Below are 13893 nucleotides of genomic sequence, written 5' to 3'. Positions count from 1 at the left end.
ATAGCCATAGTAACTGTTTCATGATTTCAATCATCTTGCATAAACAACCTCTCCCCTAAGATATCTGCTTAGCCTCATTTTGTGCTGAAATTTAAAAAAGGAACATTTTTCTGCAATATTATATAACAAAGGAATGCACATTTTATTGCAGACATTATAAATCAGATCAGCGTTTCTGTTGGGAAGTAATATTTCATGGAAACAGTAGCATAGAGACCCACAGTAAAGTTCAGCCTTTTAACTCATTCTCTCATTGTTCCTTTTTGTATAACAAAACAGGTGTCATTGACATTTGGAGTCAACATTCGTGCCTGAACAGCTACATTCTAAACACATTTAAACAGAAGACAAAGGCAGTCATTACTTCGGAGTTTCTTTTTTTTATGGATTCATACCTTCTGGGGACAAGAGATAAATGAAGGTAAGATGAAACCTTTAGATGTTGTCTTCATCAGTGTTGACACTCTTCCTTGGGGGCTGACAGCTGCTAATGAATTCATTTTAAACATGACACATGAAAAGAACAAAAATGCTCTTTTAGTTTTATTTCCTTTCTGAAGAAGAGTAAGAACAAAAACTAGAATCTATCAGAATGGGAAAGCAAATCTGTGATCTAGTAATAATGATGAACAGATACATGAAGAAATCTTTCCACAATTTTATTCAACAAATCAGATACAGTTGGAATTTTTAGTTGAATTCTGTCATTTTAGCTGTTCATATGAAAGCTTTGAAGCTATCATCATGCCAGAAATACAGACAGAAGTTGAAATGTAATGAAATTATTGACCAGAACTCAGGTATCCATTGTCTGCCCTTCACCTGACAAGGATACTTTGTTCTGTTCTGTCTTCCATCACTAGACTTTCGACACTACTTTATAGTAATATTGATTAAATTTCTCTTAATGCTATTTTGATATTGAGACCTTTACTTCTAATTTAGCAAAAACATTTATTAAGTTCTTACTTTTTGACAGAATTTAGTTCTTTATCGAAAGCACAATGGTACACATCCATAATAATCCTGGATTGTCACTGAAATCTTTTCACATTCAAAATTTCAAATAAAAAGTAACCCAGTCTTATCTTGTGTCTTAGTACAGTTTGTCTCTATCAGCTCAATGTGATTGTTACCACTAATGTAAGGCCTGACTGCATCCCATTGGCTTATGCTTACAGATAACACGTAGTGTATTTAACTATACACTGTTCTTTGGATAACAGAAGAGCATATGATCATAATATATTCATTAAAAGGATAGTTTATGGGTTTGCTTGCATTAGCATAACCTCCTTAAGGACCAATAGTGATTCCAGTCTTGTATTCCTATCTTTTTTCGGAAGACACGTATAACGTATAGAAATTTCATTCAGTCAAAGAACATGAGAATATGTATTTTTAAGGCTGAGTATATATAAAAGTTTGGAGCAATAAGTAACTTATACTACTTTTATACATTATGAAATGAAAGCATGCTCAAAGCTTTTCCTAGATAATTTGCATACATAAAGATGCATGGAACCTGATAAAGGACCACATATATCAATTGTCCTCTGGAAAAGATCCTTAAACATTAGAGGCAAGACTGAATGATAGGGTAAGTGCGACATAAAGAAGAAGCCCATCCTTTTTCTGCAGAAGAAATTCAAGTGAATGCAATGATATCATGTCAACTTTAATATTCTTTAGAGAGTGGAGCAAAGCTTTGTAATACCACATGCCAGTCTGGTAGCTCTTATGAGCAGGATCAAACAGAACGGTGGTTTCATCGCTAACATTTCAGTGATTTCATTCAAAAGCAAGGAATAATTTAATTAAAGAGAAGACAGTCATGCAAATAAGGTTTAATATCTTCTGAAGTTGTAATATATTCTACAAGAGAGTTTGTCTGCTATAAGTAAATTTTTTTCACAAATAAATGTACCCTAAGTTTTGTTGCAAAGAAGTGAGGTGATTATAACTGAAACTTAGATCTAAGTAACTACAGATGATCACTTTGCCTTTAGAAAACGTAAATAAGTAGAAATAAGTTTTTATGAAAGAAGTGGAGGTATCGCATGGGATAAATATTTTGTACTTTTTCATTGTTATCCTATTTATTACTTAGGCAAAGTTCAATTTAATTTATATATTGTTAAACTGCGAACAAGTTTGTGAACCTCAGACCATGGCAAGCATGTTTAAGTCTTCCAGTCTTAAAGCTAATTTAGATATACGCTAAATTCCTAGACTGAGAGACTCGGCTTTGAGTCTTTTAAAATAATTCTGACCAGGGAAGATAAACCAAAGAAGTATAAATTTGAAATAACATCAATAAGAGAGACATTATTGTGTTAGGTTAGCAATGTTCCAACCTAGATACGGTAACAGTAGGGAGCTTAGATGATCTAATACGATGATATAAATAGAACTGAAGCAGGGAGCAGAACTGTCCAAAGTAGGTATCAACAAAATCAGAATTTATCATGACTGTAGGCTGGTCTTGCTTACTTAGTCTTTTAACATGTGCTCATATATTCTGTACAGACACAGTGTTACGCTGAACTTCCTAAAAGTACAAGCAGATATGTATTGCTATACTTAAATAAGAGAATAGCATAGAATAAAATTAGCTGTGTGTAATCCCAGATTGTTTTTAAAAACATGTAATTTGAAGGCATGAGTCTATGTTCCTTGCCCTTCCTTTTAAGGTGGGACTGAATTTGGTGCATAAAAGTTTTCCCATATTAGTTTCCCCTTATGACACATGCATGTAAATGTGTATATATAAAACTGGAAAGAATCTGACTTGCTACTCTTTGCTTTTTAATGAAATCTGGGAAGAAAAGAAAGTGATAGCAACCTGAGTAGAATTAATTCTGCTGACAGAAATGTCTCACAATTTATTTAAATACCTGTTGGTTTTTTTTTCTGCAAGGTAAATGCACTCAGCAAAACATAAATCAGTGCTTGCAGGTTCCTACCTTTTTTCTGAAACAAGATTTGTTTGTGAGCAGCTTGAATCTGTTATTTTGTGAAATCTCTAGCACAAAAAGCGTCCTCTCTCTTTCCGATACTCTGTTATTGACGTAGCAGATCCTTATATAAACTTGATTCACAAAGGTGCGGCTTAACACAAAAGTGTTTCATAGGGATATTTTTCCCCCAGGCTGCTTTTTTGTAGAACGCAGTTGCTATGTGCAGATACTGATTTTTACAAGTCTATTACTTCTTTACTCTCAGCTCTGATCTACATGCAATCTGTCTGCAATTTTTTGCCATCACTGGAAGGTAGTCACAATTTGTTTTAAGAAAGCACGTTTGATGTAAAGAGCTGTGTGCTGGACTTGCACATTTGAAGGAGATTATTTTGTGCTCTTTTTTATTGCCAACAGAGATTTGAAGTAATAGCAGCCATTGTTAAAGAGAATGGAACATAAAATAAACTTTTATTGCTTTAGAAACAGTCTGTGTTTCTTACCTTTCCATAGTGATACGTGATACTTCTGCACACTTTGGCAACAGATATCTTATAAAACATTTAATTTTTTGCAAACATCATGCAAGTATATGCCCTTTTGTGCTTATATCTGCAAAGTATCATGGACAGTTTAAAAACTAAGTAGTTAGGGGGCATTTAACTGTTTAAACCAGCAGTTCCACTGTTTGCAAAACAGCTATACTCTTGTCAGATGAGGTAAAATTTATTGCTAGAGAAAAATGTCAGGAGTCACGTCTATTGCTGTTAAGTTTCATATTAATGAGATCACACCTTCTAATCTTTTCCTAGTGATACTGCCAGTGCTTAACACATTTCTCAGAAGTTGTGACAGGACACAGAATAAGTTTTTAGATTTGCACAAGCAGTACTGTAATCTCTAAGTTTCTGGATAAATGATCATGAAGATGAAGATGGCTCTCAGACACAGCTGTGCTGGGTGTCAGAGGAATGTTATTCCAGGAAAGCAAGTAAATGTAGTTTTGGTTAGAATAGACAGAATCTTAGCCATACCCTTTCACATCTGGGAATGAACCTGTTACTACTGAACAGGTATGATAAAGAGAGAATACTCCTAAATTCTGGTTCTCAACATTGAGTTAAAGGATTGATTGTATATTTGACTTCTTCATTGCATTGTGTGTTTTAAAAGCCAGGGCCTCAAGTGATACACGCTGGCTAAGACCAGTCAAGCAATGTCAAGTATGCTTTTATACTCTCTCTTTGCAAACTTCATACCCTCGTCTACTGCCACTGTCACTTCTAATGCTTTTTCTTTCACATACTCATATTAAGGTTTTGAAAAATCTGTTGTTTTTTCTGTGATGCCCATTGTTTTAGAGTTCCAAAGTAACATTTTTCGAAAGCATAAGAGAGAGTCCCTGCCTCATAGATTGTATAGTCTAAATGACAAGAATAAGAAAAACAGTAGTACATGGGAAGGCAGTGGTGGCAGAAAATACAAGTTCCTCTCTCCTCTCCTCTCCTCTCCTCTCCTCTCCTCTCCTCTCCTCTCCTCTCCTCTCCTCTCCTCTCCTCTCCTCTCCTCTCCTCTCCTCTCCTCTCCTCTCCTCTCCTCTCCTCTCCTCTCCTCTCCTCTCCTCTCCTCTCCTCTCCTCTCCTCTCCTCTCCTCTCCTCTCCTCTCCTCTCCTCTCCTCTCCTCTCCTCTCCTCTCCTCCCCAGTACTATGGGATTGCTGGGACAAGTTTAGCAACAAGATCAAGGAGAGGAATGTATCACGCGTGGAGGAAGCTAGTGGGTTTTTTGTGAACTCCTGCAGCTGCTCTGCTGAGTTTAAGTTCCAGCTAGCTTTTGAATGCTAATTGCACAGCTTTGCCATCCGGGAACAGAAAGCTCATTGTGTGATGTCAGGACTTTAAGTACTACATGCTGTATAATCCTGGTTGCACAGGACAAGAGAAGGAATTCCTGATGGAACCCATTTTGTCCTACTGCTCTCCCATTGCTGTTTATTCAAGCCATTTTCTTAACTATACTGTGTGGGCTCTGGGTGGCTGCTCTCTGCACTTTCCTTGATCTAGCAGTTTATGCTTTTATTTTCTTTTTGGGTGCTTAATAAATGGCAGAGGCGTACTTTTTACCAGAGAGAAACTGGAGAAGGACAATACGTGTCAGAAAATATCTGCATAGTATCAGTCCTTTCTTTGTTATAAATAGCACATATCCATAGTGAAATAAAACATTTATACCCATGGAAGGAAATCTTATCACTCATGGATTAAAAAGGAGACATCCCCTAAACTTCCCGGCAAGCAGCTGATGAAAACAATAAAAGTTTTGATGGTGAAAATAAAAGTTCACACTTAGGTTAGTTTCCAAATGCAATATAAGATCCTGAACCACATTTTACATTTGTTTTTTATAGCTGGGATTGTGTTCTTGCTGCCTGTGTAAACATTTAATCATGAAGAACCATAATTTCCTCTTCCACGTAGATCTTGTAAGTAGTTGCTTTTAGTCCAGTATATTGTGTATTTAATATTACATTTTTGTAGAACACTGACACTCACTGTGATCTCATTTAAACTAAGACAAAAGTCAGGGGCAATTCTGGTTAAATCAGTGCAAATATGACAGTGCAAAATATGGACGAAGAAAGCCTCAAGGTTTTAATGTCAAAAATACACCTTCGGTACTTTTAAAAAATAAGAAATAAGGTAGATGATGCAAAAAAAAGAGGACCTCATGCTTATAAGAAGGTTCTGATTTAGATTTGCAGAAAACACTATATGTATACGTACTGTGAGTTCATTTCTGCCAGAGAAAAGTAAATTGCAAAAGATCAGTGAGACAGCAAGTCATGTTCTGTGCACAATGATTATTGCTGCTAAATTCTTTAGTCTTGCCCAAGTTTGTATGTGATTTCTTCGTGGTTTATTACTAGTGAGAATAAGCCTATGTATATTAGAGAATTAGTTTTGTTTGACTCTTCTAAATGCAGCATTTATGGTTTAACTAGATCATTTTGGTATCCGGTGAATAGTCAAGACAAGTTCAGGTCTTTTTGCAATGTTAATTCTGACTTCATCTGTTACCTTGGGCCTTATTGCTGCTGTGTAATAGCAGGTAAAGATGACATTGATGTTTTATGCTTTCCTGTTGAGGTTATTGGCACTTAATTGTAATGGACTTGCAGCCCTTTCCCTCAGCAGAACGGAGGAACAGCTCAACCTACATTTCCTAAAGAAGAGAAAGGTGTTACACCATCTTTGATGAATATTTAGCAAGCAGACACAGAATATAGGTAAAGATCACACAAAGACAGGCTATGAAATGCTAAGAGTTATCTGACGCTTTCTACGGTATAAATTTGTATAAACCTGAGTTAATGCTCCTACAGTCCCATTAAAGTCAGATAGGCAACAGACAGAACTTGGTTCCTCTCTCCTCTCCTCTTCTATACAGTTGTCTTGAGATTAGATAAGCTGCCCTCTGGACATAGTCTTTTTTCTCTATTGACTGTTAAAAGGAACTAGAATGCCTACCTCGCACACTTCTTCATTTAACTTTTAGGTATCTAAAATATAACACGAGTTTCTTCCACTATCTCTACCGCTGGCATAAAACTGCCGGCTTTTACTGCTTCATCATCATTCTTTGAATATTTGTAGTTTTTACATTGTTATTATAACCTTTTATTTTGGTAACTAACATATGGAATTCTCCAGTAATGACTTAAGTCTACAGGGAGACATGATAATAATTGCAGTTTGCTGCAGTATTTCAGTGGAATAGCGTCATTAAAAATTTTGCGGTTAACAGGTTTTACTCAATACTTACACTGCTAATTTCAGCATTCAGAAAAGGTTTTCTGTCTTCAAATCAAGCCTGAAACATTCTCTTCACATGCTTGTCACTGAAATCCAAGTGAAATTACACACCACCAATTAAAAAATCATTCAAGTGCACTGGTTTATTTTGCTTTGGGTTTTTTTTTTTTTTTTTTTGTGGTTTTGCACCCAGCCACTGCCTTTAACGCATGTGGTTTTGTAACTGTGATATGCTGGGAAAGTTCAGAGTTCTCATTGGCCTTTTAGCTTCCACTTCCACCTGTGTGCTCATACATCTAGTATTAATAAATTGGACTGTGAGTCACACCACAGTCTGGAACCCTGCATTTTCATTTTCTTTGAATCTGCCCCATCTATGTCAAATCTTTTCTTCAATTACTAAGACTCAAGAACAAAATATCACGAGATGAGGAGAAAAGAAAGGCCAAAAATTGTCATCTTAAACTGTTTACTGGTTGAACATATTTCTTTCCTCTCCATGTAAATTATAAGATTTCTAGAGCAGGGTTCCACAATATGTATTGGCTACCATATTGTAGGCCTGCTTTTCATTAGGGCCTTTAAACATTAGTCTAATAACAATATGAATATAACTATTTTCCATAATTAAGAGTTCATCCTTGGTTAACCAAGAGGTGTTTTATCTGTTTTCAAAAACAGAAGACTGCCAATGAGTCATAGGTTAGTGTATGTATTTGGATAATGCAAGACTACAGTTTAGACATATTCTTCAAATCTAAGAGATGAGTTGCATGCTTTCCGTGTATACTAGATACCTTTTTATTTCTTTCTCTAATCAAATATGACACTGCAATGTCCATGTGTGTGCTTGTCTTTTCATTGTCAGTACCAACTATATCTATAAACATACAATTAAGTCTGTGCCCAGATGACTGTTTCTGTCTACTTCTCTTCCTTACTAATGTGAAATAATATGATTTTAGGAAAATTGAATTGCTGTTTTATTTCAGTATTCCAGAGTATGTGAATCCGAAAGCCCAGCCACATAGACTGCATTAACCCTGTTTTAAAATTGTAAGATATATATTGGATAAAACAGGTACATGTGAAGTTTTAGTCCACAGTAGATAAAGTATCTGGAAAATCAGTTTATCTGACCCATTTTCTTTTAACCTTGCTTAGCCTTGACTTTAATAAAGACAGTTCTCACCACATATGGACTAACAAATTTCCTAGTCCCTAGGTATATTGTAGTAAAATTCAGTTTTCACCAGCAAGTTGTTAGAGTGTCCATCTGGCTGTTTTCTTTTGTGGTCCTGCAAAAGTTGTCTTGGCTGAAGAATTTTCTCTTCACAATCCCCCTTTTCACTGCTTGATGTTAACCCTCTGTTCTGAACTCACTTTGTACAAGAGTGTCATTTTGTGGTTAGGTTTTTTTCCTCTATAAATATTCAAAGTACTTTTCAACGGGTTTTTAGTTCAAAACTAATTACTTGTTCCTACTTTTTCCACATTTTTTTTAGTGCCTTTGTCATGAATACAGTTATTAATAATAGTTTAATTATATAGCATAGCACTGCATTTTTAAAAAATGGTTAACGAAGGCTTGCAGAAACCAAATCAACATCAAGTTCATAAAAAGGATGTAAAAAGTATCTGTACGCTGAAGCAGAGAAGTGTCTTTAAAGGCCAGGGATTATACGGTCTCTGTCATGATCACAGTTGGTTATCAATATTATGTTGTACGTATTCTGTAGCTGTTCATCTTCTCTAGTATCAAATTATCTAGAAAAAAATATTTCCATGAAGACATAGGTTAAAATGAAAAATTTCCATCTAAGTGAAATTTTAAAAAGAAAATTTTAAGTCAGGGCAATATTAGGTATTAGTAAGAGAAACTAAATGATCATTCAGACGTAGAACACTAAAGAAAATTGAAATGCAGAAACTCGCATTTTGCATACGCACTTAAGGTAGCCGAATTTTTGTTATTTTTTGTGTCCCATCATGTGAGTGTACTTCATCTGAGTACAAAAGTTTTATCCAAAACTCTGAAATGCTTTTTACCTGTAATTTGCATCTTCTATTGCTTTCTTCTGGCTTTGACCGTGCTAGAAGTCACTAGTTATATACAAGGAAAATATATACACAAATTGACAACTGATACATAATTTTAAAAATGGATCTTATTTGGAAACCAAATTAAGTTTTATATAAGAATATTATTTAAAAAAACTAAACAGGGCAAATAAGACTGGTCCAAAACTTCCAACTATTTCATCCCTCCTTTCCTGGTGAACTATATTCCTCGTTTACGTAGATCAGTTCAGTTCTGTTCGAGACTGTTAAAATGTGGAAACTGGAATTCTAATCTTAATTGCTTTTCTGTTGCTGTTTTTCAGATAAAGCTGTAATTTATCCTCCCTCTTTGGAGCCAGGTTAAGTGTATCGTGAGAGAGATTGTATTGCTTAGTGGGAAAAGTCCTGGATCAGACGTAGGAAGTTCCTCTTCTAGCATTGCCACTCATCTGAATGAAAAACCTAGGCAATTCTTAACTCTTAATTTAAAACTTCTTTCTCGCCTGTCAGTTTTAGTTTTGTCATTTTTATTTGCATAAATCATTTGTCACAATTTAAACACAGAAGCATGAGGAAACACCTGCCTCGTAGGCACTCTTATTGCTCCTGGCTGAGTTACCATTTCCTCAAGAGTATTCCAGCATAGTTTCTCGCTGTGGATTTTAAGAACGACAACTGTGTCTGTTGTTAAGGACTGACCTTCTAGATGATTAATGAAGAAATATTATTGATATTCTCATCTGCTCACTTTTTGACGTCTTTCTCCCCTTAACAAACAACTTCTCGCAGTCAGGAGCTCATGAGTGCTCAGATCTGCTTTGTTCTGTACACTAACTGTGTAACGGATACACTTCCCTTTAGCCTGTCAGCATACAGGGCTCAAACTTGATTCAGATCTGCTTCATTCTTCAGGAAAACAGGAGTAGCTCCTTTGAAGTCAATGAAATTCTTCTGGCTTCCTGTATGGGAAAATGAGAGGAGAATAAGGCCTTTTGTCTTTTTCCAGGGCAACCACACTGCTTAATAAATCATCATATCAGCAGCTGTTTTTCACTGGGGAACAGCACAATAATTGATGCCACTGTGCAGAAATCCACAGAGGTTATCGATCAGGCCAGCTTGTTAGCATTTCTGCAAACCTATGGCATAGGACTGGAATAAACAAGACTGGGAGAAATGAGAATACACCCATAGAGTAATTGGCAAAGTATATTTTACTCCGACATTTCAAAAACAATTGAACTAACACTTTTGTTTGTATTTTCTGTGTTGTTTCTGTAAATATATTACTCACAGAGAACACTAAGCAAAAAACAACATTTCTGCTTACAAAGCAGGAGGTGCTGTAAACGTTTTAAATGTGGTAAAGTATATCCTTTTTACTAATTGTGAAGATTAACAATTGAGACCTGAATGACTGAGTACATGCTGTGCAACAAAAAAAAAAGAGAAAAGACGAATTTGGATTAAGAGACTGTCATCTTTCAGAAGCAGCAGTTAGTGAAAATTCCTGAATTCAAAAGTACATAATTTTCTAATTTGATTATTATTTCACAGGCTTTTCATTTGGTTTTAATCTGAACCAGTTTGTAACAAAATTTATAAATAGAAGTTAACACAGCATGCAACTTCTCTTGAACCAAAACTATCCAATAGGATAAAGTAATGTCTTGAAGAATAAAGAGTATCAAGATTTTTTTTGCATTTCTAAAAAGAGGATAATATTCAATGAAATGTAGAAGATAAGCTTGTCAGTCATTTTTCAGCAGTATTACAAGAGAACCTTTGACCACTAAAATAAGTTAGTTTTCTCCTAAAAATATTTTTTACAACTAAAAAGGTAATGCAATTTTATTATTATTATACAGGCATATCTAGAAGTTAACAAAGTCATGACTTTTGATATTATGTGTTTTCACTGGAAAAAGCTGACATGGCTGAAATATACATAAATTTATTTAAAGAGGAGTCCTTTAGCAGGAAGGGGACAACTACATGTAATAGCTCTTTAGTCTAACACTTAATCACTTAGTTTGAAGGAGTATCCTGTCTGTCAAACTAGGACATAAAGTTGACTTCATGTCCTGTATAAATGACTCAGGTGTCAACCTTTTGGTACTTTGGGAGGAAGCAGAATTTTGATTCATTCCTCCTCATCCCAGTATTTTTTAAAAAAATTCTTTTTGTTCCAAGCGCAGCCAGACATGAAAATCACAACAGTGTTAAATACACTTAACATTCATTTTCTAGCTAAACCTAGAGAACAAAGCAGAATGTATCTATCAATGCATAACAACTATGGCCTGAAAACCATTGCTTTCATTTGTGATGGAGAAGGACCTTATAGGTCTTGAGGGAAAGAAAGTTCATCATTAAAAAATTATCATTGAACATCCTGCAAAGAGATTTATTTACTTTTCTAAATTATTCTGCTGAAACACAAACCAGAAAATAGTCCTTACTTGATGCTATCTCCTTATTACTGAGCAGTCTGTGACAATTTATGAAGCAACACCTGCGCTGGTAGCTTGCTGTCCTCCCACTTCCTTCCTGCTTTTGGCTGTTTGCTCACCTGTTGCTTGGTGTCTGACTCTCCATTTAGAGCTCGCAGAGAGATAAAGGTTTATTTTTATTCATTTTAATGGGACACTAAATAGGAAACTTTTAAACAGGGTTTCCATGGACTACAGCAAGAAATACAATATTTCTATTTCAGAAATAGAAAATTCTGCTGAGGAATTCATTTAGTAAAAAAAAGAGAAGAAACTAAGAGTAATCTTGAATCCAGTTTTCATGGTATTTTGAAATACAACTCACAGCTGCAAGCAAGAAAATAAACAAAAATTAGTGGAAAATAATGATTTTGGGTGGTTCAAGGAAAATAGCAGCTGTATTCACTATCTCATGCCTTATCATGTTAGACTAGTCTGTTATATGAACAGAGAGTTCCCTGTATACTCACTGAGTTTCTGAATATTCCAATAGTTTATGCTCTTGTTTGTATCAGAACTGAGTACCTGCTACAGCTGTTTGTTCAGCAGACCCCAAAGCCCTCCTACCAGAGTCATTACTAATTCAAACAGGCAACACTCAAAACCAATTACACGTCTGCACCTTGGAACAATGCAGACAGAATTGTAGACCGACATAACTTTTAGGGTGAGTAGAAGAAAAATCTAAACCATGTCAATATGTACTATCCATGTTCCATAGGAACCCCTGTGATGTTCTCATAACGTATCCAGAGGCCGCACAAGTGGATACAGAATTCTTAATGGGAGAAAGCAGTGCAGCAGGTGATTTTGAATCAGATGTGTTTGAAGCTGCCTCACAAACAGCTGTGCTGGGAAAATGGTCTGTGTATGTTCCCCAGAGATCAGGCTCACAAATACTTGGTCTTCTTATGGATCAACAATAAAACTCTTCACAAAATAATTAATGGCTGAGGTCCCTATTTCTGACACTTCCCATTAAAATTGCAGGCAGTTGGCACAGCTGGCATGTCTGGGCAAAGGGGGTGAACGAGATTTGGGCTGCCAGAAGAGCAATGAAAGGATTTTAGCACTGAAATTATGTTTTTGTTATAGAGGTACTAAAAAAATACAGTTGTAAATAAGAATAGTAATACTCCTAATTCTAAAGATGGCTTTGTGCTGAATGCGATAGAAGGGTGAACTGAAGGGGAAAAATAAAAAGAAAAATAGTACATTATTTAACAGCAGTATGTAATATATAAATGAATTAGATTTCTTTACAGCTAACCGTTATACCATCCTCCCACTTCAGTTACATAGCAAAAATAGCACTGGTGGACATATTTACTGTTCCTTTTCAATGCTCTAAAAAAAATGGAAAGATAATGGTGTTATCAGAATGCAATTGTTGGTTCCTTCACCGTAAATGAATGTGCATCACAGTCAGTGACCAATTTTTTTTCAGGTTAAAATGTCTATTTACTTCTATTGTCAATGAAATTGTGAGGAATGTACATTGTTACAACCCAGAAGACTCTGAATTTTGTCTGTTTGAGGGACAGTACTTAATTCTTTCTATTTTTCTTCTGTCTCTGGTTTGGTTATTCACTTCAACACCGACTCTATGGCAGCATTTTAACCTCTGTTACTTCTTGATCTTATTTTAGCTTAAATTCATTTTCTCCCAGTTACTTGACAGTGTTTTGTGAAGCTTTACAGAAGGATTTCAGGATATTCAAAAAATGCTTTTATTGGCCTAAAGGTGTGTTCTTGATATACTCAAACTGGCCATAAAAACTCTGTGCAAAGATCCTAAAGTTTTTCATCCTGACTTTTTACCAAACCCACTGCAAATGAGACACTTTTGAGAGTAATATAGAGGTGATTTTTGCAAATAGTATGCATTGTTTATAGAGCCATACAAGTTTATAATAATGTTCATGCACAGATAGTACTGACAAAATTGTAGACTTGGGTAGCTATAGAAGAGCAATAATTAGAACATTCTTATCCACAGCAAACCACAAACATAAGTCTGCAAACGATCAAAGGGTGAACTCTCTTTAGAAATGCAGAGACATATTTCATCATCATTTGTTGCTGGTTTGGAGAAAATGTTACCAAGACAGATAAACTTGTCAGCCACTTTCCTCTGATCTTGTTCCATGGCATAAATACACAGCTTAGTGATTAACTCTTTCTTATTAGTAGTAATTTTATTACCTTTTCTTCTTTTCTTACACTTCTTTGTACATTTTCTCTCAAAATTGTTGGAAGTGAGATTACTGAAACTGCTCATTTCCTGAAACATTCAAGGATTAAGGTCTTGAATATGGACTAAAGAAAAATCAATGGAGAACAGATACTCATCCTACAATGTAAACTCAAATGCTCATAAAAGACTGGTTGTGTAAGAGCTGTTGTTTCTTCTCTATTTCTTTGCAGTTTCTCCAGAGTGTTTTTCTGAAACACCACATCAAATCTAATAATCAGTTCTCATTGACTATCTCAGTTGTGGATCATTTTTTGCCCAGTGTACCAATCGAGCTCCTTGTAAAAAGATTTAATTTTCTACAGAAGTTACAG

The 13893-nt window shown here is 35.4% G+C and overlaps 1 protein-coding gene across 2 annotated transcripts in view; it reads left to right on the top strand.

Annotated features, from left to right (window-relative positions):
* The first annotated feature begins 214 nt into the window (after positions 1–214).
* Positions 215–13893, top strand: part of SEMA3A (semaphorin 3A) — a 411783-nt gene continuing 398104 nt past the window's right edge. Inside the window, exon 1 of one of the 2 annotated variants that reach the window (XM_054066986.1) lies at positions 215–421. The gene's annotated coding sequence lies outside the window, so the exon portion shown is untranslated. Of the gene's footprint in view, positions 422–5424; positions 5443–13893 lie in introns of those variants that run through there. The other variant, XM_054066976.1, reaches the window with a different exon arrangement.

The sequence above is a fragment of the Cuculus canorus genome, chromosome 1 (genome assembly GCF_017976375.1).
Source record: "Cuculus canorus isolate bCucCan1 chromosome 1, bCucCan1.pri, whole genome shotgun sequence".
Classification (NCBI taxonomy): domain Eukaryota; kingdom Metazoa; phylum Chordata; class Aves; order Cuculiformes; family Cuculidae; genus Cuculus; species Cuculus canorus.
This window is presented reverse-complemented; position numbering and strand designations above follow the sequence as displayed.